The sequence below is a fragment of the Podarcis melisellensis genome (genome assembly GCF_964234715.1).
Source record: "Podarcis melisellensis genome assembly, chromosome: 11".
Lineage (NCBI taxonomy): Eukaryota > Metazoa > Chordata > Lepidosauria > Squamata > Lacertidae > Podarcis > Podarcis melisellensis.
This window is the reverse complement of record NC_138543.1, coordinates 14,974,774-15,002,545: the sequence shown is the minus strand read 5'-3', so window position 1 is coordinate 15,002,545 and position 27,772 is coordinate 14,974,774. Positions and strand designations below refer to the sequence as shown.

The window sequence follows — 27,772 nt, the reverse complement described above, 5'->3', positions numbered from 1 at the left end:
TCCTGTGTGAGTGCCTGGAGACGGTTGGAGGATGGATGGTGGCTAACAGATTGAGGTTGAATCCTGACAAGACAGAAGTACTGTTTTGGGGGGACAGGGAGCGGGTGGGTGTGGGGGATTCCCTGGTCCTGAATGGGCTAACTGTGCCCCTGAAGGACCAAGTGCGCAGCCTGGGAGTCATTTTGGACTCACAGCTGTCCATGGAGGCGCAGGTTAACTCTGTGTCCAGGGCAGCTGTCTACCAGCTCCACCTGGTACGCAGGCTAAGACCCTACCTGCCCGCGGACTGTCTTGCCAGAGTGGTGCATGCTCTAGTTATCTCCCGCTTGGACTACTCGCTCTACTTGGGGCTACCTTTGAAGGTGACCCGGAAACTGCAATTAATCCAGAATGCGGCAGCTAGACTGGTGACTGGGAGTGGCCGCCGGGACCACATAACACCAGTTCTGAGAGATCTGCATTGGCTCCCAGTACGTTTCCGAGCACAATTCAAAGTATTGGTGCTGACCTTGAAAGCCCTAAATGGCCTCGGTCCTGTATACCTGAAGGAGCGTCTCCACCCACATCGTTCTGCCTGGACACTGAGATCCAGCGCCAAGGGCCTTCTGGCAGTTCCCTCATTGTGAGAAGTGAGGCTACAGGGAACCAGACAGAGGGCCTTTTCGGTAGTGGCACCCGCCCTGTGGAACGCCCTCCCATCAGATGTCAAAGAGATAAACAACTACATGACATTCAGAAGACATCTTAAGGCAGCCCTGTTCAGCGCTGTACTGTTCTTAATACTTGATTGGAAGCCGCCCAGAATGGCTGGGGAAACTCAGCCAGATGGGTGGTGTATAAATAATAAATTATTATTATTATTATTATTATTATTATTATTATTATTATTATTATTATTATTCAAACTCATGGGAGGAGAGGGAGATGGACACAGAACACAGTTAAGTTTAGAAGAGTTCATACTCCAGAGTCGCGGGACATGGACAGTTAAGTAGCATGGCACTTTCCCTTACAAAGAACTAAGCCAACTCTACAATAGTCCATTTTTGGAACAGGGATGTCGCTCCAGTAGGAGACCTCTCTGAAAATAATACTCTTACTGGCCAGATTCTCAGCAGCCTAGCTTTAAGCAGCTTTTTTTTATGGGATGCCAAAGGAGATTTCTCAAAAGGTAATGCCTTTCCGCAGAGCACTCAGTTGCTCCCGTCGCAAATGGAAAGCCAAATCTTCCACAGAACGAACACACAGACCTGCTGGGCACCAAGAATGCGAAATGGCGAGTTTTATCCCTTCCCTGCAGTCTCACAGCACACTTCCCTCCCGATTTAAAAACATAACTGGGGCTGGACTGAGTGGACCCAAGCTGGGAACACGAATTAGGCTATTAAAAGAAGCCTGCACTTTAGGGAGATAACTTTGCTCTGCGAGTCCACACATTCCCTGCAAAAAAAAGAGAAAAAAAATCAATCCCACATTCACGTAAGCACACATTTAACAAAAGAGGCCAATCTAAAATACTATTTCCAGTTTCTTGGTGACAATTTGCCCTTAATGTTATGACTCGGCATGTGCTAAAGCATCACAAAAGACTTTCCTATCACCCAATTATTAACCTCTAAAAGTAATCCCGTTATTCACTACCTCATTGCTTTTTTGGATTATAAAACCGCATGGGCAGCTGGCAGAGAGAGGGAGAGAGAGAAAGAGAGAAGGAGACCCGTGACTTAATGTTTCCTCATCGAAGGAATGGCTTTGAGCAAATTAACCCAAGGATGCTTTGATTCAGCTTAATTGGATCATATTAGCGAAACCAAATATCCCAGGATCAGGTCTATTGTTAGTTCTGCGGTACCCATTACACCTTGCATCAAACATTTCCTTCCATTTCCCTCCCCAAATCCTCTTTACAGCTTGGCAGGAACATTTGTCTCATGGTGAGGGTTCTACGCTACCAACCAAAAGAGTCATCCACTTAAAAATGGTAGGCATTGGAGGAACTGAAATAAGTGTAAGATGTAGGCATAGACTTGATCATCTGTCATAGGAAGTTGGGGTAATGGCTAAATCCCTTTTTTAAAAAAACCCATCATATTGATATTATCTATCTACCTAATTGATTCTGACAACTTATATATGACTGAACTACAAATGTCTCCAGGGAAGGAAGGGTAGGTCTGTCATTCCTTAGACTACTGCAATGCGCTTACATGGGGCTACCTTTGAAGGTGACTGAGAAACTACAATTAATTCAGAATGTGGCAGCTAGACTGCTGACTGGGAGTGGCCACCGGGATCACATAATACTGGTCTTGAAATACCTACATTGGCTCCCAGTACGTTTCTGAGCACAAATCAAACTATTGGTGCAGACCTTTAAACTCCTAAATGGCCTCGGCTCAGTATACCTGAAGAAGCATCTCCACCTCCATAGTTCAGCCCAGACACTGAGGTCCAGCGCCGAGGGCCTTCTAGTGGTTCCCTCATGGCGAGAAGTGAGGTTACAGGGAAGCAAGCAGAGGGCCTTCTCAGTAGTGGTGCCCACCCTGTGGAACGCTCTCCCGTCAGATGTCAAGGAAATAAACAACTATCTGACTTTTAGAAGACATCTGAAGACAGCCCTTCAGGGAAGTTTTTAATGTTTGATGTTTTATTGTGTTTTTAATATTCTGTTGGGAGCTGCCCAGAGTGGCGGGGTATAAATGATAAATTATTATTATTATTATTATTATTATTATTATTATTATTATTATTATTACTACTACTACTCAAATATGGTCATTACTATGATGACGACTGGGGCTGGACGATATCTGGTTTACAACAATATATCACTGACTAAACATTGCGATATATCAATATATCACAATGTCTGAGATAAAGATGGAACTAAGTCGGGGGGAACAGTAAGGCTGGGCAATATCTGGTTTTCAACATCGTGATATATCACCAGCTAAACATTGTGTTATACTGATATATCATGTCTGAAATAAGGATGGAGCTCTGCAGAGGCATCGGCTGGCTTTGCAGGTTTCTCCGCGTTGTGATTTTTGCCGGCGCCTGCTCTTGTGATTCGCTGCCTCCAAGGTTTTCCAAACTACATTTTGGGTCATTGTGTTTGGTTTATTCAGCAAAGTTGTGCTTACCTTGGTGAACTGGTAAAGTGGCACTTGCTTCCCCCACCAGCCTTTGCAATGGACTTGAGCATTTTGCCAGCTGCGATGTCAAGCTCTGAAACCAGAACCAGAAATACCCTGTAGAAATGATAAAATATTCCCCTGCAATTATACGCATGGCACATTTTAATTGGGGGCCGTAAGTTATATATCAGCAGACAGTCACCAGATAGCAAGGATGCTTCAACGAAAGATTTGAAACATAAATGCAATTATAAATCATTTTCACATCGCTCCGAGAGAAAAAAAAAGTTTACTACCAGACAAGCATAGTAATTTAATGCAGCACAAGAGGCACTGTTTAGAATTTACATTACATTTTCTTCCTGTAATGCCTCTTTTAAATTCACTAAAACAACAGCTGATATAAATACATTACACAGTTTCAAGGAGACACATGCCAGTAAGTATTAGCCAGTATTAGCAGAACACAAAGTGCTGTGCTTTGAACCTCTGATAATCTTACTGCATTGCTTGGCATAAAATATTCGTAGTTCTTCAAAATTATTCTAATAAACAACCGGTACTGTAGGCTGAAATGTTAAACTAATGCATCCTGCAGCAAACATGAAAAAGAGTCAAGATGATTTAACTTTGTAATGTGACTTAAAAGCTTGCAAATTACCTTGTGGATTTTTTAAAAAAGCAACAGTAAATTAATGTATGAAATACAGTATTTTATTGCTGGACTTCTTTAAAGCAAGCTTTACTTCCAAAAGAAAAGTGCAGTTTAAGTTTTATTTGGGAAGATTATAAACTATAATTTGGTGCACATATTGATTTGTAACTTTATTGATTAATGCTGACTTTCCCCCTCAATGGGGCTCCTTTTCTTGCTTTTTTATTGGGGTGGGGGAGAAAGACAGTATCAATGATACCATTGCTGCATATAAAGAGTATGGGTTTTACCTGACTTAATGAGTAGACCCATTGAAATAAGTGAATTTAAATTCATTATAACTAATTGTTGACTTAAATGGGTTTATCCAGAGTATAGTGCTTCCACCCCCCAAAAAAGAATGTTTAGGGGTACTCTCATTTCAACTCAAGAAAATCACCGTATCGGGAAAAATAAATACAATAAATGGACAAAAGTACAAATATTCGCAAAATGTTTAGGGGGTGTGTGTGTTACGATACGGATGCAATGCAGCTGCAAACTGCTAGCTGGAAAGCATTACATGATGGAATGTTGGGACTGTCCGTGGGAAACAGAGGGACAGTCAGTTCACAGGTCAATGCACCGGAATAAGCTCAGAGTGTAATATGAGCTCTTCCTCTTACGTATGTACAGGAAGTACAGGACATCTTTGTCACTTGACTGCTGGAGTTCGAAGAGTACAGACATGTTTTCTGCAATGCTGCAAAGAAATAAATAAAAGCATGTAAATACGTTTCTGTCTATCTCCTTTTCCCTGCCGGGGGAGCAGGAGGGAGGGGGTGTGTTCTTTCTACATTTGGGAAGAATCGTAACCTAGCCTGGATCTTGCTGGGGAATGCAGCCAGGGAGGTCAATAGGAGACCAAGCCGGGTGCCTGGGAGAGTTGCCAGTTACTCCCGATATAGGCTTGATTTTCGACAGTGTGTACCCCTGCGTACCCCCCAGAAAAAAGCACTCAGTATAATTAAGTTTGATACAACTCCATATATACAACCCAACAGGTAGGCACACTTACAGTACAATCCTATGCATATTTTCTCAAAAGTAAGTAATGCTTACGAAAGCACACCCAAAAGTGCAAGTAGATAAATAAGTACCGCTCCGGCGGGAAGGTAAACGGCGTTTCCATGCACTGCTCTGATTTCGCCAGAAGCGGCTTAGTCAGTCTGGCCAGATGACACGGAAAAACTGCAGACAAATGCCAGCTCCCTCGGCCAGTAAAGTGAGATGAGCGCTGCACCCCAGGGTCGTCTGCGACTGGACTTAACTGCCAGGGGTCCTTTACCTTTAAAGGACCCCTGGATGGTGAAGCCCAATCAAATTCAACTATGGGGTGTGGTGCTCATCTCACTTTCAGGCCGAGGGAGCCGGCGTTTGTCCACAGACAGCTTTCTGGGTCAGGTGGCCAGCAGGACTAAACTGCTTCTGGCACAACTGAACACCGTGACAGAAAACAGAACGCCCAGAAATGCCGCTTACCTTCCCGCCACCGTGGTACCTCTTTTATCTACTTGCACCGGTGTGCTTTCAACTGCTAGATTAGCAGCAGCTGGGACAGTGCAACAGGAGCTCACCCAGTCATGCGGATTCGAACCACCGATCCTCCAATCGGCAAGCCCAAGAGACTCAGTGGTTTAGACCACAGCGCCACCTATGTCCCATGTCTCCTTATATAACTAACACTCAGGAGTTGTAGTCTTATTACCGTGATTGGTACAGTCACACGCTGCTCCTTCCCTTTGCACCATATCTTGATTTGGTGTTGTTATTTAATTTATATGCCACTTTAAAGGAAAAAAGCAGAGTACAGTCAGATAAACCCATAAGAGTCAAAACAGGTTAAAAGTATATCACCAATCTCAATTAGAACATATACTGATACAGTGGTACCTTGGGTTAAGTACTTAATTCGTTCCGGAGGTCCGTTCTTAACCTGAAACTGTTCTTAACCTGAAACAACACTTTAGCTAATGGGGCCTCCTGCTGCTGCTGCGCCGCCGAAGCAAGATTTCTGTTCTCATCCTGAAGCAAAGTTCTTAACCTGAAGCACTATTTCTGGGTTAGTGGAGTCTGTAACCTGAAGCATATGTAATCTGAAGCGTATGTAACCCGAGGTACCACTGTATATAACACCAGAATTAGAGTGTTGCTACCCTCATCTTTCTATGAAGAAAGGTTCAAAAGCAACAGCAAAATCACAACTTTTCTTTCTAAAAAACTGGGCCATGTGAACAGCCTGTATTTTTCAGAAATGATATTATTTGGATCAGGCAAATTGCATGGTAAAACATTGCTCTCTGGATCACATTTGGCCCAATGCACTTTGTCCCAGTGATTGAGGATCTATAGTGGACTGGTTATGTGACATTATTAAAAACGGCATTAAGAGCAAATTAATTTTCGCTTATTTAACACGATGCATGAAAGTAAAATTATAATGAGACATCATTATGGGCTAGAAGGAAATAAAAATATACTGCAGCATAATTCTTGTTCGTGTTGTCGGCACACTAAATGTGACACTTTGACTGCCAGTTATTTAGCCAGAGAACTTTCAACAAAGTTGAACGCTCCACTGCTCAAACACTTTGAGACATATTTAGAAGTGGAGAAGAGAGCAGACGCCATAGTGGTTGTGTTTTCACATAATGCTAAGCTTTGTTTTAAACCATGGTTGGTGGAACAAACCAAGCAACAGTTTTATACACAAGGAAAGTAACCATACCTTGTTTTGCCTAATGTGGATCTTGTCTTTTAAGCATTCCCATGTTCTATACCCAGGTGAGACAGGGCACAAAAATAAGATTAGCTCCTTCAGTAGCCCATAAGACTTTTAATCTCAGGCTCATGGAATCGAGCCCCACCTTGGGTGAAAAATTTCTGCACTACGTGGTCCTTTTCACCTCTACAATTCTATGAAACTAAGATAAAGCCAGGATAGTGTGTTGGCATGTGACATGACATTGCGGTTAACACAAGTCAAGATTCATAAGCTGCCTTCAAACCATGGTTTCATAGTCTAGTTTGTTGGTCACAAGCAAACCACAGATCATTTCCAGAGGCGTATTTGGAAAGACAAACCAACCAAAGTGGAGCCAGTCAATGACTAGCAGGGTTCAGGATTAAATATCAGTAATCATCTTTGCAAACCTGTATCCCACAAATATACTACATTAGGCCACATTCAAGTGCCATGAACTATACTGTACAACCACTAGGCTATTCTGTGACCATTGGAGATTTTTGCAAGATGGGCATGTGACACTGGCAGAACTATATTCAATTGTGGCCTCAGTGGCCCAGAGTACCTTCCATCAGCTTCGACTGGTGGCCCAGCTACGCCCCTATTTGGACAGGGATAGCCTAACTACTGTTGTCTATGCTCTGGTAACTTCAAGGTTAGATTGCTGCAATGTGTTATACGCCTCTGAAGATGGTTGGAAACTTCAGCTAGTGCAGAATTCAGTGGCCATGTTGCTCACCGGAGCAAGACGGTTTGAGCATATTACACTGATCCTGGTCCGACAGCACTGGCTACCAATTAATTTCCAGGCCCAATTGAAAGTGCTGGTTTTGACCTATAAAGCCTTAAATGGCTCAGGACCACAATACCTCAAGGACCACCTCTTTCCATATGAACCTACCTGGACCCTGAGATCATCTTCTGAGGCCCTCCTTCATGTGCCTCCTCCTTGAGAGGTCCACAGGGTGGCAACATGAGAAGAGGCCTTCTCTGCATTGGCCCCCCGTCTGTTGAATGCTCTCCCCAGGGAAGTTCGCCTGGCGCCTTCACTATACACCTTTAGGCACCAGGCAAAAATGTTCCTTTTTAACCAATCCTTTGATTGATCTGATTGACATCCTATACCCTTTTAAAATGTGGCTCTTTTTGTGTGTGTGTGGGGGGTGTTATTGGGTTATTATTCTTATTTTGATTTTATATATTGTGATCTTTTCTGTGAACAGCCCTGAGACCTCCTGGTATAGGGCGGTATCTAATTAAAATAAAATAAAACAAAAAACCCAGTGTGGAAGTAGAGTAGAGGAAGTCAATGTGATGTTCTCCAGAAGTCTCAACCAGCATGGTCAATGGCCAGGATGATGGGAGTTGTAGTCCAAAGCATATGGAGGGCACCATGTTCGCTACTCAATGAGCAGAAGAATACTGCAGTTGTGTGCTGGGATGCAATATAAACTCAATGAAAGATGTGTGGTCCACATTTATTGTACGAATAATCCAACTGTGTGAAATAGACCTTACTGGCTGAGGACAAGTAAGCGTTATTTTAGTGGGATTTAAATAAACAATAGCTTTAGTTTTCTTTATAAGGTTGTTAGCCACTCTTAGCCTAGGTGGTTAAAACATGTTATAAATCTAAAATGTAATGAAATAAAACCTCCTAGAGCTCTGGACACTCCTCTCTCCTTCACCATTTTGCAAAATAGCTATAATAATCACACAGAATGCCCAAACTTGGCCAGTGATATGTTCCAGGAAGCAGAGCAAAGCAATAAATCCTCAGCCGCACTATAAATAAGCCCCAGCATTAGAACCAAGTATAATTTAGACCAATTAATTGCTTGTGCGTAAAACTAAGAGATAAATATGTCTCACTTTTCAGTTGCCCGTTTTTAATAACGGCAATTTCTTAAATAATCCCAGAGTGTCAAGCTAATGGCTGCTATAACCATGGGATATCAAATGATAGGTTATTAAACACACTTATGAGTATCTGGAATCAGCTGTTAAGATCTATTTTCTGCCTCATGATCTCTTTATCTGCCTAATCACATGTGTGTTGTTAAAAGCCAAAGGCTTGCCTGACAGAGCAACTATGAACCGATAGAAAAACATAAATGTATTTTGTATTTTATACTAGCTGGCCAGGAAACCAGAAATAATATATTTCCTGTGGTACAGCCATAATTTCTGTTATGATATTTTAGCTTCTTAAATCACCCGATATATTTACTACCCAGGGCTTTCTTCCAAATTGCCCATTCCATAGTCATCCAGTGGCATCACAAAAGGGACCAATAAACTCACGAGAATTACCGTATTTTTCACCCTATAAGACGCACTTTCCCCCCTCCAAAAATGAAGGGGAAATGTGTGTGTGTCTTATGGGGCGAATGCAGGCTCCTTGGCTTCAGCGATAGCAACGCGAAGCCTCCGAAGCCTGCGCTCCAGAGGCTTCGTGTTGCTTCCGCTGAAGCCAGGAGAGTCTGCTCTTTGAGGCTGGCGGTGGGGAAAGCAGCGCTTCCCCCATCGCCCGCCCCAGAGGATGGGGGGCAGCAGGAAGGCGTGCGACGCCTTCCTGCTACTCTCCAAGCCTCCTGTGGGTTTTTGCGGGAGATGGGGGAATTCCCCCACCTCTCACAAAAGCAGGCAAAAGCCGTGCGCTCTTTAAAGGGGCTCCGCGGCTTCTGCTGGCTTTTCTACGGGGGGGGGGAATTCCCCCACCTCCTAGAAAAGCCCGCAGGAGCTGCGAACCCTTTAAAGAGCACCACTCTTGGGGGCTTTTCCTAGAGGAGGGAGAAGGGACTGACTGGCCGTTTCAGTCCCTTCTCCCTCCTGGTCGAAAAGCCCGCAGGATTCACGCTGTGCTCCTGTGGGCTTTTGCGGGAGGTGGGGGATTTCCGCCACCTCCCACAAAAGCAGGGAGAAGGTCTTGGAGTAGCGCACAGGCTGCGTGCAGCCTGTCCACTGCTCCCAGAACTGTGTGTGTGTGTGTGGGGGGGAATAATATTTTTTTACTTGATTCCCACCCCCTGAAAACTAGGTGCGTCCTATGGGCCGGTGCGTCCTATAGGGCGAAAAATACGGTACATTCCCCAGTCAGAATGGAAAGGCAAAAAGTCAAAGGGTTTCCGTTGACTGAAAGTTGCCGCATTGGCTTTCGCCAACAGAACAAGGCTAAACTCTGGTAGTCCAAAGATGCACACCAAAGAATCCAAAATGGAGAAACTTGCAATGATCCCTTTAGTAACGTGGTAGGCGAACTTATGCCAGTGTACTGGAAGAAGCAAAGATCACCAATGTCGAAGTAGTGATTCTTCAACATCAACTTTGTTGGACTGGTCATGTTGTGCGGATGCCTGATTATCGTCTTCCAAAGCAACTACTCTATTCCGAACTTAAAAATGGAAAGCGTAATGCTGGTGGTCAACGAAAGAGGTTTAAAGACTCTCTGAAGGCAAATCTTAAAAAACAATTGTGGGATAAACACCAACAATTGTGAAACACTGGGCTGTGAGAGCCAGTGTGGTGTAGTGGTTAAGAGCAGTAGTCTCGTAATCTGGGGAACCGGGTTCGTTTCCCCGCTCCTCCACATGCAGTTGCTGGGTGACCTTGGGCCAGTCACACTTCTCTGTAGTCTCTCAGCCCCACTCACCTCACAGAGTGTTTGTTGTGGGGGAGGAAGGGAAAGGAGAATGTTAGCCGCTTTGAGACTCCTTCGGGTAGTGATAAAGCAGGATATCAAATCCAAACTCTTCTTCTTCTTCTTCTCCAATTGGAGAACGGCCTAGACCAAAGGTGTCATGGGCTTTGAAGACACTCGAACTCAGGACAAGAAACGTGCTAAGAGAAAGGCACACTTGACAAACCCTCACCACGATCAACACCCACCCGGAAACCTATGTCCCCACTGTGGAAGGACGTGTGGATCCAGAATTGGCCTCCACAGTCACTTATGGACTCACTGTTAAGACCATGTTCATGGAAGACAATCTTACTTGGCTACAAGTAAGAACAAGAAGAAGAAGAAGAAGGCTTTAGACATAGCTTTAAAATACACATTCATTTTTTAAAAACTGAATTAAAATTTGGAAACATTTCCATGCTTAGATACAGGTTTGGTGCATACACTATGACGGTAATATGACGGTCCTGGTTTTTTAAAAAGGCCTCCGGTGAAGAACATTGCACAAACCACTGCATGCACTTGGCTCCTCCATGCATTAAGCTATTGCATGAAACGGCCACCTGTGTTTTGAAAGCTGTCATAAATTAAAATAGCATCCAAATGATTGCTCTGACACATGCCTCAATATTGGCTGCAAATCCTGGAAGACTTGTTACTTTCCTTGTGGGCCTTTTCCTACCTGGCCTGGAAGGTGGGGCCTTGACTGACTCCAGCTACAAAAGCTGAGGCTGCTGAACAGACTCTTGAGTGGGAATATTGGTTTTTTTGGGGGGGGGTGAGAGATGTTGCTGTTGGTTTTTTGTATCTTTATTTTACATTTTGTTGTGATTTATGTGGGAATTGTTCAGTTTGGTTTTGTATTTGTTAATGTCTGATTTATGGTTTATGACTGCTTTTGTTATGCTGTAGTTATGTGTTTTTCCCCCAATAATGTTTATTAGGTTTCTTACAAATATAACACATACTAAAAAACCAATAAAGAAAGAATAGGAAAAAAAATAAAGCAAATAACAACAAAAGATATAACAACAAGTATACAAACACAATACAAATTAATAATTGATTAAACTTCCAGCCTCATAAACATATTACTTGACTTACTCCAGTCCCTCCCATCTGAATTTCCTTGTAACTAAATGTAGCAGTTTTCCAATATCATTATTCAAAAACAATATTCCTATTATAGTCAAGTTTCTTAACTTTTCTTAACCTTCTAAATCTCATTTAATAATTAAATCCTAATTTAATCCTAGGCCTAATTGATACTTTCAGGTAACTTCTAATTTTCAATGTTGCAATCTCTATTCAAATAGTCTTTAAATTTCTTCCAGTCTTCTTGATATTCCTCTTCTTTCTGGTCGTGGATGTTATGCTTTAGTTCTGTATTCTTTTCATGTCATAAGATGCCTTGACCATGGTTTGACCTGCGCAAAGGTGGCATACCGATAAAATTATGTTTTTTATATACGTATATATTAGATTCCCTCCAAGTGTAAGCCACAAATGAGGTTGTGGGCACAGGTGTTACTGAGAAGCTTGATTCCATTGGAACTCTGCACATGGCCCAAAACCATGTGCATAACTTGGCTTCCCTTTGAGCTCTGGAAACAGAAGTGGATCCTTCCATTCTCCAATTTGTGGTCATGCCAAAGGGGAGGGGAATGAGAAACGCAATGCTAAACTGTGGTTTAGTGTCATGTCTGAACCAGGTCTAGAAAAAGTTGGCTTGAAAGTAGCGCTTTGGTTTGGGTGGCATTTTCTAAAAGAACAGTTATTTTGATCCTGCCCTCTCTTGCACTGAAGTGGAAGCATTTTAACCATTTCTATTTGTTTTCTACAAATTGTGACATAGGCGATCCCAGAAGATAAAGCATCACACAGCTAATCAGAATCGGCTATGTGACGAAATGAGAACTGCCCTCACTCTAGCTGGGGGGAAAAACACTTGCCTCCCTTTTTTAATTTAAAAAAATCAATTTTACAACATACATTTGTATTCGAACAATAATCATAATCGTCAACATTTAGGATTTCCTGAATCTTTAGATTTCCCTCCACCCCTCCATGGTTTCCATTATCACACTTTTTCTGTTGCGTCATATAGTTTCTCCATTTTTCTTAAAATAGTCCATTTTTTCCCTTTTAATACATTACAAGTGTTACTCAAATCCTGGCAAAGTTTTTAGTTGTTTACAGTGTTCTCTTAGAATTTTTCCCATTCAAAGTTTCCGTCTTCTTGGTTTCTAATTTTCCCAATCATTTCCACCATTTCAGCGTAGTCTATCAACTTTATCAACCATTTGTCTCTGGTCGGGACTTTATCTTCTTTCCATCTCTGGGCTGGTAGTATCCGCGCTGCTGTCGTCACATACATAAACAATCTTTTCTCCTCCTTTGGTATTTCTGCATCTAAATTTCCTAGTAAAAAAGCTTCTGGTTTTTTCATAACGTTATTTTAAACTTCTTTTTTTCAACTCATTAAATTTTAAACCCTCCCTCCATTACTTTTCCCCAGATGAAAACTGAATACTATTGCCCAATATCTTTTGCCCATTGTATCATCACCGATTTAACTTCTTCATCTTTAGTATGCCGTCCTAGCAACAACTTATACATTTTGGAAAGTAGCTTCACGCTGTTTTCCAATTGAGAAAAAAAAAACTTTCACCCTCTTTTCAATCAATACATTTGTAAAGGTAAAGGGACCCCTGACCATTAGGTCCAGTCGTGACCAACTCTGGGGTTGCGCACTCATCTCGCTCTATAGGCCGAGGGAGCCGGCGTTTTGTGCAGACAGCCTCCGGGTCGTGTGGCCAGCATGACTAAGCGCTTCTGGCGAACCAGAGCAGCGCACGGAAACGCCTTTTACCTTCCCGCCGGAGCAGTCCCTATTTATCTACTTGTACTTTGACGGGCTTTCGAACTGCTAGGTTGGCAGGAGAATACATTTGTACCAATATATAAATAAATTGTGGAGGGCGCTCCTGTTTGCATTGTTAAGCATGAACCCAAGCTTATGACTTCCACTTGCTTGCAATGCAATTGTACGAGACAGACAGTCTCCTGGCTTCACATTTCGGACATCAGCAGAAGACAGGTGTGCCAATGAACAGGCTGCACCCGCAACATGTCTTTATATTTTTAAAAAAGATTATTGCAGGCTGTCAGAAGCAATTGCAATAAAATCAAATATAATATGCTATTTTAAAAGGATTGAAACATCTTCATTACAGCAACCAAAGGAAGCAGTTACAGTGCAGTACCTAATCCATCACCCTTTATATCACAGAGCATGAAAACTGCTTTATAATACAGGGGACAGTGATTTACTCCAGTTCAAAGGGCAAAATCATCATCATTATCATCAAACCTTTATTGGCATCACATGGCAAAATCTCAAGTGCTCAAGGAATTCAAGAATCTACTCTATTTGCGTGTTGAGTCCCACAGTGCCACCCCCCAAAAATTCACACTTCACACTTCAATTTTTGTTTAGGTTTTTGGCATAATTTTGGCCACAACTTTATTTCAATACAAAAAATGTGAGTGGTTGCTTAGGCATTGGTTTGACTATCTGTCCTTGCCCCTCAAGGACAGAGCTGGTCCCTTCCGGACTCCACCGGAAGCCAGCATGGGAAACAAGTATTGGGAGAGAAATGAGGCCGGGAATCAGTCCAACACTTCTCACCCTCATGTTCCGGTGGGGCTTGCACGGCCCAAGTCCGGCACCACGGACAAGGACGAAAGAATGGCAAGCCCCTGGATTCCTTTAACGGAATTCCCTTTCCGCATCATTTGGAGGGATAGGCACTTACCCCTCCAAGAACCAATTAACCAATGCCTAACCGCCAAGGAGCACTCCAGCTCACCGCCAAACCACTCACAGCCCCAGCCAAGACCTCAGCTTGGACACCACCGCACCTAGCCATGCCTCATTACCCGAAGCAGAGAGGTGCACGCCATCAACTCGGAAAAAGGATGGCTTCTGAGATGATATCTCAGAATGAAAAATCACATCTCCGCCTAGCTCCGCGATCTTCCTCGACACTGCGGAGTTAATGCGCTTTCTGGCTCTCTCCATGGCGGCTGGGCAACGACTGCCCCTCCAAGCACGCCGTTGTAGCAGCCTTGACCAAAAAATTTTTGCTGTTGGCACCATTGCCTGCAGCGTCTCCAAGTCCAACAAAATTGCAGCACGCAGGGAAAAACAGTCCATAGTACCCAGGTCATTCTCACCCAGTTGTACCACAATGGCTGATGGGGGACCTTCCCACCACAACTGCCTCCGAATCCGAGGCAGGAGCTCCGACCAGCGCATTCCCCTTCTGGACAGCCAGGACAACTGAATATGCCGAGGAAGGCCGAGACCTGGACCCAATCCCGACTGCCGTGCTGCGACACCAGCCCAGTGGACGATGCTGTGTCCCACCATCCATATACGTACAGCCGCTACACCTGAGATGGGTAAACAAAACAATGTCAGCCAAGCTAGCGAATATAACCACGGAACACATCCGATTTCCAGCGGCCCAATTCCTTTATTCTGGCTGCTGACAAGCCCCAGTGTGCTGCCGTCGTGGCAGCCCCAATCCTGAATGAGTGGGGAGCAAAGTCAGTTGGCCTGCCGCCACCCGCCAGAATTGCTTTTCGCATCACCTTCGCAAATTGTTGCCGTGAAAGGGGGGACCCATCCTCATGCTTAAGCAAAGGCCCATCCCCGTGGGTGCGCAAGGCCAGGTACCTCCTGACATCCTTTACAGGGCAAGGGCCCGCCTCACCCGTAGCTGGGAGACGAATGAGGGCACCTCTACCTTTTTGATCAGTCTTTGAATGCCTAATAATGATTTGTAGTTCATCAGGAGACAGATGCACATCCTGTATCAAAAGACCTCGACTACGGCCATCCTTATGACTTTCCACCACTATTTCCCCCACTCTCAGGGCGCCAAAAAAGGCAATCGAAAAGGCAGCTGAAAACAGGCAAGCCTCATACCCAGACCAACACACCACCCGTAGTTTTTTGCGCATTCCGCACAACATGCTAAAAGATATGGGTTGCCTGTTTCCTGGGAGGGAAGGACAGAGTCTACTCCAACCTTCCAGGGCTTTACGAACAATAAATTTCGCACAAGGATCCTTATTAAAGAATACCTTGCAGAAAAATGCTATAGCGGCAGCTTGCATCCTAATCGTCCTAGCTGCCCTGCCCAGTTGAAATAAATGTGCCAATTATCTTAGCACCTGCGAAGATGTGGGTGGAACCCCCATCCCTTCGCCAGCAGACTGCCGCAAAAATGCTACAAAATCATCCCATACTTTTGTGTAAGATCTTAGGGTAGAAGGGGAAACCGATGCCGCTACTCCCTGCAAAACTAATTGCTGCCAAGGTTCCAGAGATGTTCCGGGAAATATTCCGGACGTATCCGAGCCTCTGGAACCAGGAGTCTGAACCGCTCCATCTGAAAACGGGACAGAGCATCAGCAATTTCGTTAGACACCCCGGGAATAAAACGTGCTGAAAAGACTATATTAAAACGTAAGCAGTGCAACACAAAAACCCGCAAAAGAGCCGACACCCGGGGGGAGCGTGACGACAGCTTGGCCAACACTGTCACCACCGCCTGGTTATCAGTCCAGAAGCAGACACGACGGTTCCTGAACTCCTCGACCCACAAATGCACTGCAACTGCAATGGGAAAAAACTCGAGAAAAGTTAGGTCCCGCGTAATCTCTCCCCCCTGCCAATCCGTCGGCCAACGCTCAGCACACCAACGACCCTTCCAATAAAGCCCAAAGCCAAGGGAACCCGCAGCATCAGACTGTACCTGGAAGTCATTATGCAAGTTCAAAGTATCTTGCCATAATGAAACCCCATTGAATTCCTCAAGGAATTCCAACCAAATGGACAGATCGGCCTTCACCTCCCTAGAAAGGCGCACCCGATGATGCGGGGCCTTCAACCCTGAAGTGAGCCGAGCCAGGCGAGAACAAAAGGGGCGCCCAGGCGCCACCACTCTACAGGCAAAATTCAAGTGTCCCAACAATGACTGTAGCTGCCTAAGAGACACCTTCCTCAGAGGAAGTAATTCCTCTATCACCTTCTTCAAAGCTACCAGCTTGTCACTTGGCAAGCTGGAAGTTTGAGCAACCGTATCCAAAAGGATACCCAGGTAAGTAAGCCTAGTCGAAGGACCCTCAGTCTTGTCCGCAGCCAGCGGCACTCCCAGCTCCTGGGTGAGATCGGCGAATGCTTGAAGCAGCACCGCGCACTCACCAGTATCACAGGCCGAGGCCAGTAAAAAATCATCCAAATAATGAGTGACTCCGCCCAGACCTGACTTTGATTTGAGGGCCCACTCCAAAAAAGTACTAAAGGATTCGAAAGCAGCACAAGCAATTGAACATCCCATGGGCATAGCTTTGTCAAAATAATACTTGCCCTCAAACTGAAAACCCAGCAGCCAAAAATCTTCTGGGTGAATTGGCAGAAGGCGAAAGGCTGACTCAATATCGCACTTTGCCAATAAGGCAGCCTTGCCAAATTTCCGGATCATCTTGATCGCCTGGTCAAGAGATGCGTACTTCACCGAGCAAAGCTCCGGAGGGATAACGTCATTGACTGACGTGCCCATGGGATGTGATAAATTATGAATCAGACGAAATTCACCTGGCGCTTTTTTCGGCACGATACCCAATGGGGATACATGCAAATTATGAAAGGGGGGGGGCGCCAAAAGGACCAGCCATACGCTGCATGGCCACCTCTTTTGCAATCTTCTTACGTGCAATCTGAGGTAACTCACGAACAGATTTTTGATTAGCAGGATTCCGTGCCACGGGGGGCATGGCTACCGGAATCCTAAAACCCAATGAAAAACCATTACTCAAATAACGTGCAGCATCCCTATTGGGGTAAGACTGCAACCAAAACTGCAAAGCCTGCAGACGAACAGGAGTAACAGCTAATGAGGTCAATGCACTATTTTCCCGTTCCTGAGGTTGAGGCGGCGGGGGTGGGCTTAGGGGGTTGCTGGGAACCCCCTTTTCCACCACGAAAGGGCCGCCTACCTGCAAAACACGAAGAAGCAGGATGCAAGCCATTGCACCTCTCACACATGTGAGCAAACTTGCACCCCGGACGGACGCTGGCAGGAACCTTTGTTAAAGTCCCAGCAGAACAAGCGACGGCCAGATTTAAAGGTCCCTAGCCTGATCTTTTGCTGCTCAGGCACCTTTTTATCAATGAGTGGGGCCACGTAGGTGGTCCACACGTCAAGATCCTTACGATCCCAGCGTGCAGATGGAATTCTGGCTGCACGGCGCCTGAAGTTCTCATCATACTTCAACGCAGCTTTTTCACCAGCTTTAGTGAATGCAAAGCGAACGATGGATAAATAAACCATTAAATGATGAGATCTCCTAGGATAAGCCAGCATAACCACTCCAGCAAAGACCTGGAAACAGTCGAGCCACAGCTCGAAAGTTCTGTCTGTAGCGGAAGCAGCAGGGCGCTTTTTGGAGGAGGTACCTCTCTCCTGGTCTTCCGAAGGTGGGGCCAACTTAAACATGTCCACATAACGGCCATTTAATATCCTAGAACGTAATTTGGAAGGCAAGTGCAGACCAGGAATGACGTCTCTGGCAGAATTGGTAGACACCTTAATGTCAGGTACCAAAACGCCGTCCCTACACTCCTGAACGGCGCCATACCTGGCGCGATGTGTGTTGGACCTACGCTCCCAAGCCCACCTGGGAAGACCCGAATCCGCTTCTCCAAAGCCCCAGTAAAGTTCCAGCGCGTTACCTGCCTCATCATCAGAGCTAGAAGATGACGTACCAGTATAGGAGGTAGAAGAGTCATCCTTCCTTCGTTTGGCATGCTTTCAGGAAGATCTCCTGCGGCGACGCCTTCCGCCCGAAGACTTCCTGGCCGGAACTGGTAAGCTGTCTTCAATAGAAGACTCAGAATCGCAATTTTGCCCTGCAAGACCTGGTGCTGACGAAGAAGAAACAACACGTGAGAGGCCAGAAACAGACGCTGCCTCCGCCTGAGGCAGCACAACCCCACCCCGCCTGGAAGAAGGCACCGAATGGACCCTTCCCCCCGAGGCTCTCCTGGAGGCATAACGTGACTTCCGCACCCGACCACGTGCAGCAGGTAAGTACAGCTGCTGGGTTAACTGGGATTCATCCTCCCCTCCCCCAGCTGCCAATCCTTCTCTCCCATCATCAGTAGATGATGATAAAACCGGCGACGACGCTCCAATTGGATGAGGCGGCCCTGCCGATGTGGACGGCAGAGTGGAGCACTGTTGAAGAAAACCATCCATCTGGGCCGCAAAGCGAGACAAAGCTACTGGATCACCAGCCATGCTTGCCACAAAGGACTGGACCCGCTCCACTGGCTGAATCGAAGCAGGTGAGCGCAGCGCCTGAGATGGACCTCGGATTGGCCGTTTTGCAGAGGTAGATGTGCCAGGGCGGGCTGCATCCTTCTTTGGAGCCATGCCTGCTATATTGGAGACAAAATTGAAAGTCAAGTAATGCAATAAAACAAAAATCAAAAATAAATAAATAAATAAAAATTAATAATAATAAATAAAATAAAAATAAAATTAAAAAATAAAATAAATAAAAATGGGAAAATGGAAAAAGTTGTGGAACTACGGTAGAAGTAGCTGATCAATCACCTTCCCCACCGAAGAGCTGCTGTCGCTCCAATGGGTAACTTCAGAGATGAACCAACAAGGTAAATAACTAGTACCTAATTGGAGACTTAAATTAAATTACCAATGATTAAAGAAAAAACAATATCAAACTCCCTAATTCCTGAGTATAAATTCAGTATGCCTCCTCCAGCCAACCAACAGAAAACAGGATGGGGGAAGTCAGCATAAATTTAATTAGTGGAGGTGCAGTATTAAACTGAGTCACCAGTGAGCTAAATAGCCCAAGAGAAAAACAAATTCAAGTATACAAGGCAGAATTAAATGTTTCTCATCCAGTAATGAGAAAATGGTGCACAGCTCCAGCCAGCCAGCAGGTGGCTCTACAAGGCCCGGCCAGCAAAACAGGGGAAGCTGCAATACCGACTGAGCCACTGGGGGAGCTCGTGAGCGAACCAGCAGCAATAACCCCTAACGGCCACTAGAGGGCCGGCAAGCAAGCAATGAATATCCAGCACTATCCACTCCATGTGCAGTCAAAATGGAGGGCCTCAGTGAGACAGCGAAAAATCGTGAGAGGAAATACAGGCCGCGCCGAGGCCTACAAGGCCCGTGCAGGCCTCGCGCGCCCTCCGCTACCCTCCAATCGCTCCCCCCCGAAGCACGCGCTCCCCAGGTCAGAAAGAGCTGGCGCCAGCCGCACTATCGCCAAAAGGCCCCCACTTCTTTTTCTTGAGCCGAAAAGGAGCCCCGGGAGCTCAACGGAGGCCGCGGCGACCGCGGGCCGAAGAATTAAGCCCCTCTTACAGGTGAGGTTAAAAGCGCGCCAGATGGGGGGTGCCTTTAGGAGAGGGGGTCAGGGGGGGTTTCAGCCGTGCTCCACAGCCACAGAGCCGCAGAACAAGCGCAAGGGCAGAAGGGAGGCACAAGCGGGCACAACGCAACCATGCGGACACTCCCCACCCCTAAACAATCACAGGGCTCCCACCTTGACTCGGGGCTCAGGAGCGGGGAAGCAAAGCCTCCCCCAGGCCGGGGGGGGACCCCACCCACAGCCTTGTCCTCCTCTTACTATAGTCTTTTAAATAAAACGGGGGGGGGGGGTTGAATAAAAAACAAGAAAGGGAGTAAAGGAAAGTAAGGAAGAAGCAGGAGGGGGAGAGTAAAAAGGGGGGAAGGGAGGAAAAACCAGGGATGAGAAAGCAAAGCTAAGAAGTAAATTAAATAAGGCCCAAATACAACCGTCTCAGGTACAAGGTGCTCCTTGATCCGTTGCAAAACAGCCAAGAGGACTTCCCAACGTCTGGCTCCTATATTTATAGATTCTGACCCCTCCTCCGAATTGGCAACACTTAAAATTCCCCAGCAACCCAATTAACCCTTTACAGGTTTGGGTTTTCCAAATTTGCCTAGTCATGACACAGTGGCCTGTTCCCCCAACCGCAACACGTGCTCTCTGTTAGGGAGAACACGCTTTGTGGATTAGCTACATACCCCTATTTCTGCCTGCCGTTTCCTCTTTCCTGGGTAATAATAATAATAATTGTCAGGGGTTCAGGAGCAGAAACACAGGAGAGGGAGCAAATGGAGAACGAGGAGGAGGAATCCGAGGGGGGAGTAGGCAGTGACAGTGGTCAGAGAGATTCCACGAGTCTCACCAGCGAATCGGAAGACTCACAGAAGGGAGCGCCCATGGCCAGGGCGAGGGGGGTGCCAAAGGGGAAGCCCCAGAAGGAAGGGGCCAGCGGGGACTCCTTGAGCAGCAGCTGGAAATGAGGACCAGCTTCCCCACCAGAGCACAGTAGGGGGGAGGAGTCCCAGGAATCGGGAACAGTGTTCTCGCCACCAGCGAGAGGAGATGAGTCAGGGTTGACCACGGCCACATCGGAGAGCGGGGGAACGGTCAGGAGGAAGGTTACCAGCTGGGCGGGCACGCCAAGTTCAAATGTACAGCCGAGCGGCACAGCAGGTAGCCCGGAGGGGGAGCCAGGTCCTAAAGCCCGCCGGAAGGAAGGGCAAGACTCAGGAGGGTCAGCGTCAGAAGAGTCCAGAAGGGAGGAAACCCCAGGGGGCAGAAGGACCCAGAGGAGGAAAGAACAGCGGAGGAGGTGGAGCCGGGCCAGGATCTTAAACTGGTGCGGAAGGGGTAGTGATTCAGAGGGGACTTCGCCGATCTGAAGTCAAGACGTAGGGCTGCACGCTCTGGGGTTTGAAATGGAAACTAAACTTCAATAAAGACTTTTGTACATTAAATCAACTGGGCGTTGGTCCTCTGTGAGCTGGGACCTGGAGGCAGTCCTGACAATAATAATTTTATTATTTATATGGCGCTCATCTGACCGGGTGGCCGCAGCCACCCTGGGCAGCTCCAAACAAAATATAAGGTGTGACTGAAAAGTAGGGTGAATCACCGCTGTATGTGATAATGGGAATTGCCGGATTCGCAGAGACACGAGGGAGGCGTTCGCCCGTATCTTAGCTAACATATGTCCATGTGTCTTGGCATTTGTTGACAGGTCTATGTTCATGCAATAGCATTTTGTAGCTGTTAATAGTGCAGTGCGTTGCGATTGAAAATGGAGCAGAGAGTCAATATGAAACTCTGTTTCAAACTGGGTAAATCGGCATCAGAAACCCACAAAATGCTGACAGTTGTGTACGGAGATGAAGCTGTAACTCGAAAGATAGCGTATGAGCGGTTTGAGTGTTTGAGTGACGGGCGGCAAACCATCGAAGATGACCCTCAGTCTGGCAGACCGTCAATGAGCAGAACAGCGGCAAATGTCAACAGAGATCATGAGTTATTGATGTGGGATTGGTGTTTGTCCATCTGAACGGTGGTGGAAGAATTGCACATTCCACGTGAAATTGTTACTGAGGTTACTGAGTTGTCCCACTGTGCTGGTCCCAGGGGGTTACCGTGTGGTGTGGTCCAAGTCCAGTCCGAGGTCAAGGGTGTGGTATGGAGGCTGTCCGTCAAGGCTGAAGCGGGGTCCAAGGCAGGGAGTCGGGTGAGGTCAGGAACTCTGGCAGAAGAGCAGGACAGGGTGCAGTCAGGAACAGGCTGCCAACAATGTTGCTCCCGCAACCTGGGACTGGTCTGGCTGGCTTTTATTTGCCCTGAGGCATAGGGTGGCCCCAGTCCACAGGTGACTCACCTCTCCTGGCCTGGAGGTGAGCACTCCTCCTGCAGGAACTTAGTTCCCTCCGCCTCTCTGCCCTGAGCCTCTGCAGCTCAGGAGAGGCTGGAGGGTTACCATCCCAGAGGCAACCTCGGCTTCCCCTGACAGGGCTGAGAGTAGAGCACCTGCAGGCAATGAGACCTCCATCACCTCCAGAGCCAGAGCAGACTTAGCTGGTGCCTGCACCTGAGGATCCGGCACAGGTGAGGACCCTTCAGGTTCAAGCCCCAGCTCAGCTAATCCTGGAGGCAGGGACTCCTGTGCAGGCTGCCATTCCTCAGGTTCAGCCTCTGAATCCGATTCCCAAGCATCGCACCCACCCTACATATTCTCCCGATCTGGCCCCACCAGATTTCTTCCCCCCAAAACTGAAATCTGCAGTGAAAGGGCACAGATTTTCCAACATTTCACACATCCAAGCTGCTGTGATGAGGGAACTGAAAGCAGTTCGGGAAGATGACTTCTCCAGAAGTTTCTACAAATATTGTCAATGGTGCATTGTATCTGTGGGGGCCTGCTTTGAAGGCCTGTAACGTATTTATGTTCAAATATTTCTCACTGTCCAATTTCTGTGACCATTCACTGAGCTTTCCGGTCATACCTTGTATTAAAAGCACAATGAAAAACAAAACTGCCATTAAAAACTTCCCTGAACAGGACTGCCTTCCAATACAATATTCAACAGCAGTGAAGATCTTGATTGCTCAGTGCTGGCAAGATTAGCTGCCTTGGATGTTTTACGCTCAGAGGCAGGATTTAAAAATGTTCCACATCAATAAATAAAAGTTATTGATATGGAAGAAAATGATAATTTCTTAACAGAAATATTTCAGCAAATTTCCAGACAAGAGCTTTTCATAGCTGAATAATGTTTGGACGATTCCTTGTGATTCTAGTGTCTAACATCACCCCATCAAAACAATAGAATCATAGAAGCACTGCTTTTTTTCTGGGGGAATGCAGGGGTATGCATACCCCTAAACATTTTATGAATCTTTGTACTTTGGTCCATTTACTCTACTTATTCTCCCTGATTTGAACTATAAAATGGTGATTTTCTTGAGTCAAAAGGAGAGTACCCCTAAACATTTTTTTTAAAGAAAAAAGCACTGTCCCTACCTGGAGATGATAGGGATTGAATCTGGGACTCCCTGCTTGTAAATCAGATTGCCTAATGCTGTGTTATCAACATCCCTAAACCTGGGAGGTGTGCATTTCATATTATATTTAAAAGGTGATTGGGGTAGTTCTCTTAGAAATCAGGATACAGTGGTGCCCCGCAAGACGAATGCCTCGCAAGACGGAAAAACCGCTAGACAAAAGGGTTTTCCGTTTTGGAGGTGCTTCGCAAAACGAATTTCCCTATGGGCTTCCTTTGCAAGACGAAAGCCCATAGGGAAATCTCCGGGACAGTGGGGAAGCGCAGCGCGTCTTCCCCACTGTCCTCGGACCTCCTCCGAAGGCTGGCGTTAGGGCGGAGAGACCTCCTCCCGCGCCAGACTTGGGATGGCTGCTCCGAAGGCTGGCGGTGGGGCGGAGAGACCTTCTCCCCGCGCCAGCCTTCGGATGGCTGTCCTGAAGACTTGCGGTGGGAGGAGGGTTTTTCTTCCCACTGCCAACTTTCAGAATGCTGTTCTGAATGTTGGCGTGGGGAGGAAAAACCCTCCTCCCACCGCAAGCCCCGGGAACAGAGGAGAAGCGCTGCGCGCCTTCCCCTCTGTTCCCGTACCTGTCCTGAAGGCTTGCGGTGGGGAGAAAAGCCCTTCTCCGCACCGCCAGCCTGGCAAGCGGTCTCCATAGGAACGCATTAATTGATTTTCAATGCATTCCTATGGGAAACTGTGCTTCGCAAGACGAAAAACTCGCAAGAAGAAAAAACTTGCAGAACGAATTAATTTCGTCTTGCGAGGCACCACTGTAATCTGAAATGGAGATATGAATATGAACAGGGTGTAGGGCAATTTTTCCAGAAGTCAATTGTATTTCGAGGAGATAAGTGATCTGACATGGTCATCTCTTCCTGCTTCTGTTTACTTCCCCTCTATCTGTTGTTCTGCCCTTTGATAGCTGAGAGCAACCTTTAATGTATAATCTGGTGGAAGGAAGAAGCGATAATGCAGGGTACCTTCTGACCTTCTTTGATGTTAGACATTGTTTGGAGGAACGTGCGGTATTGGAAGAGGGGGCTAGCTAATGAATAATCTGCATGTAGGCAGTTGGGCAAGCAATAACAGCTAGATATCAATAATCTATAAATTAGATGATTTTGATGCATACCTCAGATGCGCGTGTACAAACTCATGGTCAGGGGGTCGTACAACCTGGGGGGTCACTTCACCACTTCTTGAGGGCTTCCCAGTGGCAGATCGAAGTGCTTGCTTGGTAATGCATATAATGCTTGCTGTTTAGAATAAAATCTTTAATTTTCTCAGTCACTTGTGTTTGTATTGCTTCTGAATCTCATAAAAAGAACCACCTCGCATTTGGAAAGACACAGAGATGTTTCAACAAGATGTTTCAGACAGACTATCAGGTGCCTCAAAGTTCTGAAGAACTTTGAAGACTGAGGAGCAATGCCTAGGTAGGTGGGTTGTCAAGGTAACAGTGAGCTGCCCTCCTTTGTGACATCTTTTTCAATTCTGGCTTAAAGGTCACAAACCAGAGGTGTCCAGTCCAGGAGTCAGGAGCGGTAGGAGCAGTGTGAGAGTGTGTCCATGGGTGTGTGAGAGAGGAGAAGAGGATTTATATTTTGTTTTGGTATTTACACATTTTCATTCGTCTTTTATTTAATGCTTCCCATAGCCTTGTGTATTTTTAGATTGATATTTAGGGATGGGGTTGGAGTATCTTATGTGGGTTTAAGGGAGGTAGAAAACATATGTTAGGGTTGTGTATTTTAAATCACCTTTCTACAGAGAAACTTCATAAAGTTAAAAATGTAAGTAGGATTTCTTCTTCTGCTCACTGAAAATGTGGTGTGAGGGGACTGGGGTCACCCATGTAGCTTTGGCTCTCTTGAAGGTCACCAGTTGCTCCCCTGTGATGCTGAGTCCAGACTTCATTTAAGGCAAAGCTTTCCAAACTGTGTGTTGCGACACCTGCAGTGTGTATAGGTGTGTCGTGCAAACGCTTGCTTGCTCCTCCCAGGACTGGAAATGGGTTAGTTGAACCTCCAGTTTGCTAGTGAATCTGAATTACTGTTCACTAAATAATGTATATCTTAAAAGAAATGAAACATGAAAAGTTTGGAAAGCTCTGATTTAATGATTCACACGAGGCCTGTCTTCACCACCTACTGAGCTACATGGTACCTTGGTTCTCAAATGCCTTGGTACTTAAACAACTTGGAACCCAAACACTTCAAACCCAGAAGAAAGGAAGTGTTCCAGTTTGCGAACTTTTTTTGGAAGCCGAACATGCTCTGTTTTGAGTGTTACACTTCCAATTTGAGTGCCACACTTTAGATTTAAGTGCCACACTGACTATTTGAGTGCCACACTTCCATTCTGAGTGTTAAGCTGAGGTCTGTCTGTTTTTGTTATTTTGTGTTTTTGCTTTTGCAGCTGTGTGTGTGTGTGTGAGACTGTGTGACTGTGTGGAACCCAGTTCAGCCACTGATGGACTGATTGTGTGACTGCACCACATTGTTTATTGCTTTTATTTTATGGATCAATGGTCTCATTAGATAGTAAAATTCATGTTAAATTGCTGTTTTAGGGGTTATTTTTTAAAGTCAGGAACGGAATAATCCATTTTGCATTACTTTCTATGGGAAAGTGCACCTTGGTTTTGGAACGCTTTGGTTTTGGAACGGACTTCCCGAACTGGCAGGCTGCCGGCTTAGGTAAACAGCTCTCAGTAGTTGTATTTACAAGAAGATTTATAATACACATTAATTAACCTCAGACTCGCTTATACTAGCGGTTGTATTATCACGATGAAGTTGAGGCATCTGAGCTCAAATTATGCCACCAACAGGAAACACAAAATCCCCCCCCCCTTCTTCTTTGATTGACACCTTTTCTTAACCTTTGTTTGTCTGCGCGCCCTCAGACTCTTTGGGGTCAGCTCCGACCTCTTCCTCTGACAAAGTGTTTTCCCTCCCCATAAGGTGACTAACAGTTGCTCCTCAGAGAATTGGCCTCTGTCCAGTCCGCTCTTGCTGTACTGATAAAGTACAGTCTCTCCTCCTCCTGAAAGGGTTGGGGGTTTTTTAGCCCACTGCCTTCAGCTCACTGAAAAAGAGGCAAGCCTATTTCTTCCTCTTCTGACTGACTGCCCCCTCACTCATCCTGCTCATCTTGAATGTGGGAAGTCATGTTCATGACAGGAATGGATTAAGTTTGAGAACCAAGGTTCCACTGTATCTCGCTATCTTTTTATTTGAGGTGTAGACAAGACATGTGGTGCTGAAATCCCAATGGAGCAGAAAATATTATGTTTGTGACCACAGCTGCGTAGATGCTATTGGCCCAGAGATGAAAAGAAGATAAAGTCCCCAGTGGCGTAGCGTGGGTTGTCAGCACCCGGGGCAAGGCAAGTAATTTGCACCCCCTAACCCGTGGATTTGAGCCCCCTAACCCGTGGATTTGTGCCCCCTAACCCTAACCCCTAGATGTTGCGCCCGGTGCGGCCGGCCCCCCCTGCACCCCCCACGCTACGCCACTGAAAGTCCCTACCAGAGAAGTGGATGGATTATGCCAAAATGGCAAAACTCACTGGAAGAATCAGAAACCAGAAAGACCAAAACTTAAATAAGGGATGGGGAAAATTTATAATTTATCTTAAAAATAATTGTAAACAGTTAGAATCATTAGCAGGATTGGAGTAACGCTTATAGTTTAATGGTGAATTTTGGATATAATGGAGATGTAAAAGATTTGGATTATTATAAAAGATGCAGGAGGAAATGAGTAGCAATAGGACCCACAAAGGGGAGGAGGGAAGTCCAGGAGATTCTTTGGAGTCTTGTTTTTATGATGTATGTTGGGTATGTGATTGTAAAACTTTAATATGAAAAACCAAATAATTTTTTTTTAATTGATGATGTTCAGGGAAGAAAAATGTTAATTGCGGCTGTTTCAAGAAGACCCCTGTCAGAACCTCATAGTCTGAGATTAGCTGCACCACTGTCTGGTATCAGCACTTTCCCAAAAATTAGTGACCCCCCCGCCAGCGACAAGCACAGGGCATGAGCCTCTTAATCTGAGTTGTGGGTTCGATCTCCATATTGGGCAAAATATCTCTGTATTGCAAGGGGTGAGACTGGATGGGCTTCAGGGTCCCTTTCAACTGCAGTTCTCTGATTCTGTGAAAACTCCATTGGGACTTGATGGGCCATTGGCTTGACCCAACAGGTGCTTCTTAGCCTGTTTATGTTCCGTGTATCCCTAAGGACTATAGCAATACACCTGCTGTTACTTTTAGCTGAAATGGACAGTGTATATTTTCCCATGAAGCACAGTGCCAAAAGAACTAAGATTCTTCCTGTTTCAGGCAACCCCTTTGTCTTGCTTGAACAAATTTTGCTTGGATTGTTCCAGCTTTTCCCGTGATAAATCTTGATGTGATATCCATGATATCCAAATAACATAACTAACAGGAGCCGAGGGAATGGAAATGATGATTGCATCCTTCCTGTTGCAAGAGAGGAAAGTACTAA

At 45.8% G+C, this 27,772-nt stretch overlaps 1 long non-coding RNA gene across 3 annotated transcripts; it reads right to left on the bottom strand.

The window, feature by feature from the left end:
- Window positions 1-916: 916 nt before the first annotated feature.
- Window positions 917-24,680, bottom strand: LOC309380722. Of its 3 annotated transcripts, XR_014173074.1 has the most exons (4): window positions 24,547-24,680; window positions 5,540-5,618; window positions 3,144-3,228; window positions 917-1,440 (listed from the first exon to the last, which is right to left on the bottom strand). It is a non-coding gene; the product is annotated as an uncharacterized lncRNA (long non-coding RNA). The 3 variants fall into 3 exon arrangements; XR_014173075.1 differs by lacking the exon at window positions 5,540-5,618 and having other exon boundaries at window positions 3,144-3,251; XR_014173076.1 differs by lacking the exon at window positions 5,540-5,618.
- Between the last annotated feature and the right edge of the window lie 3,092 nt (window positions 24,681-27,772).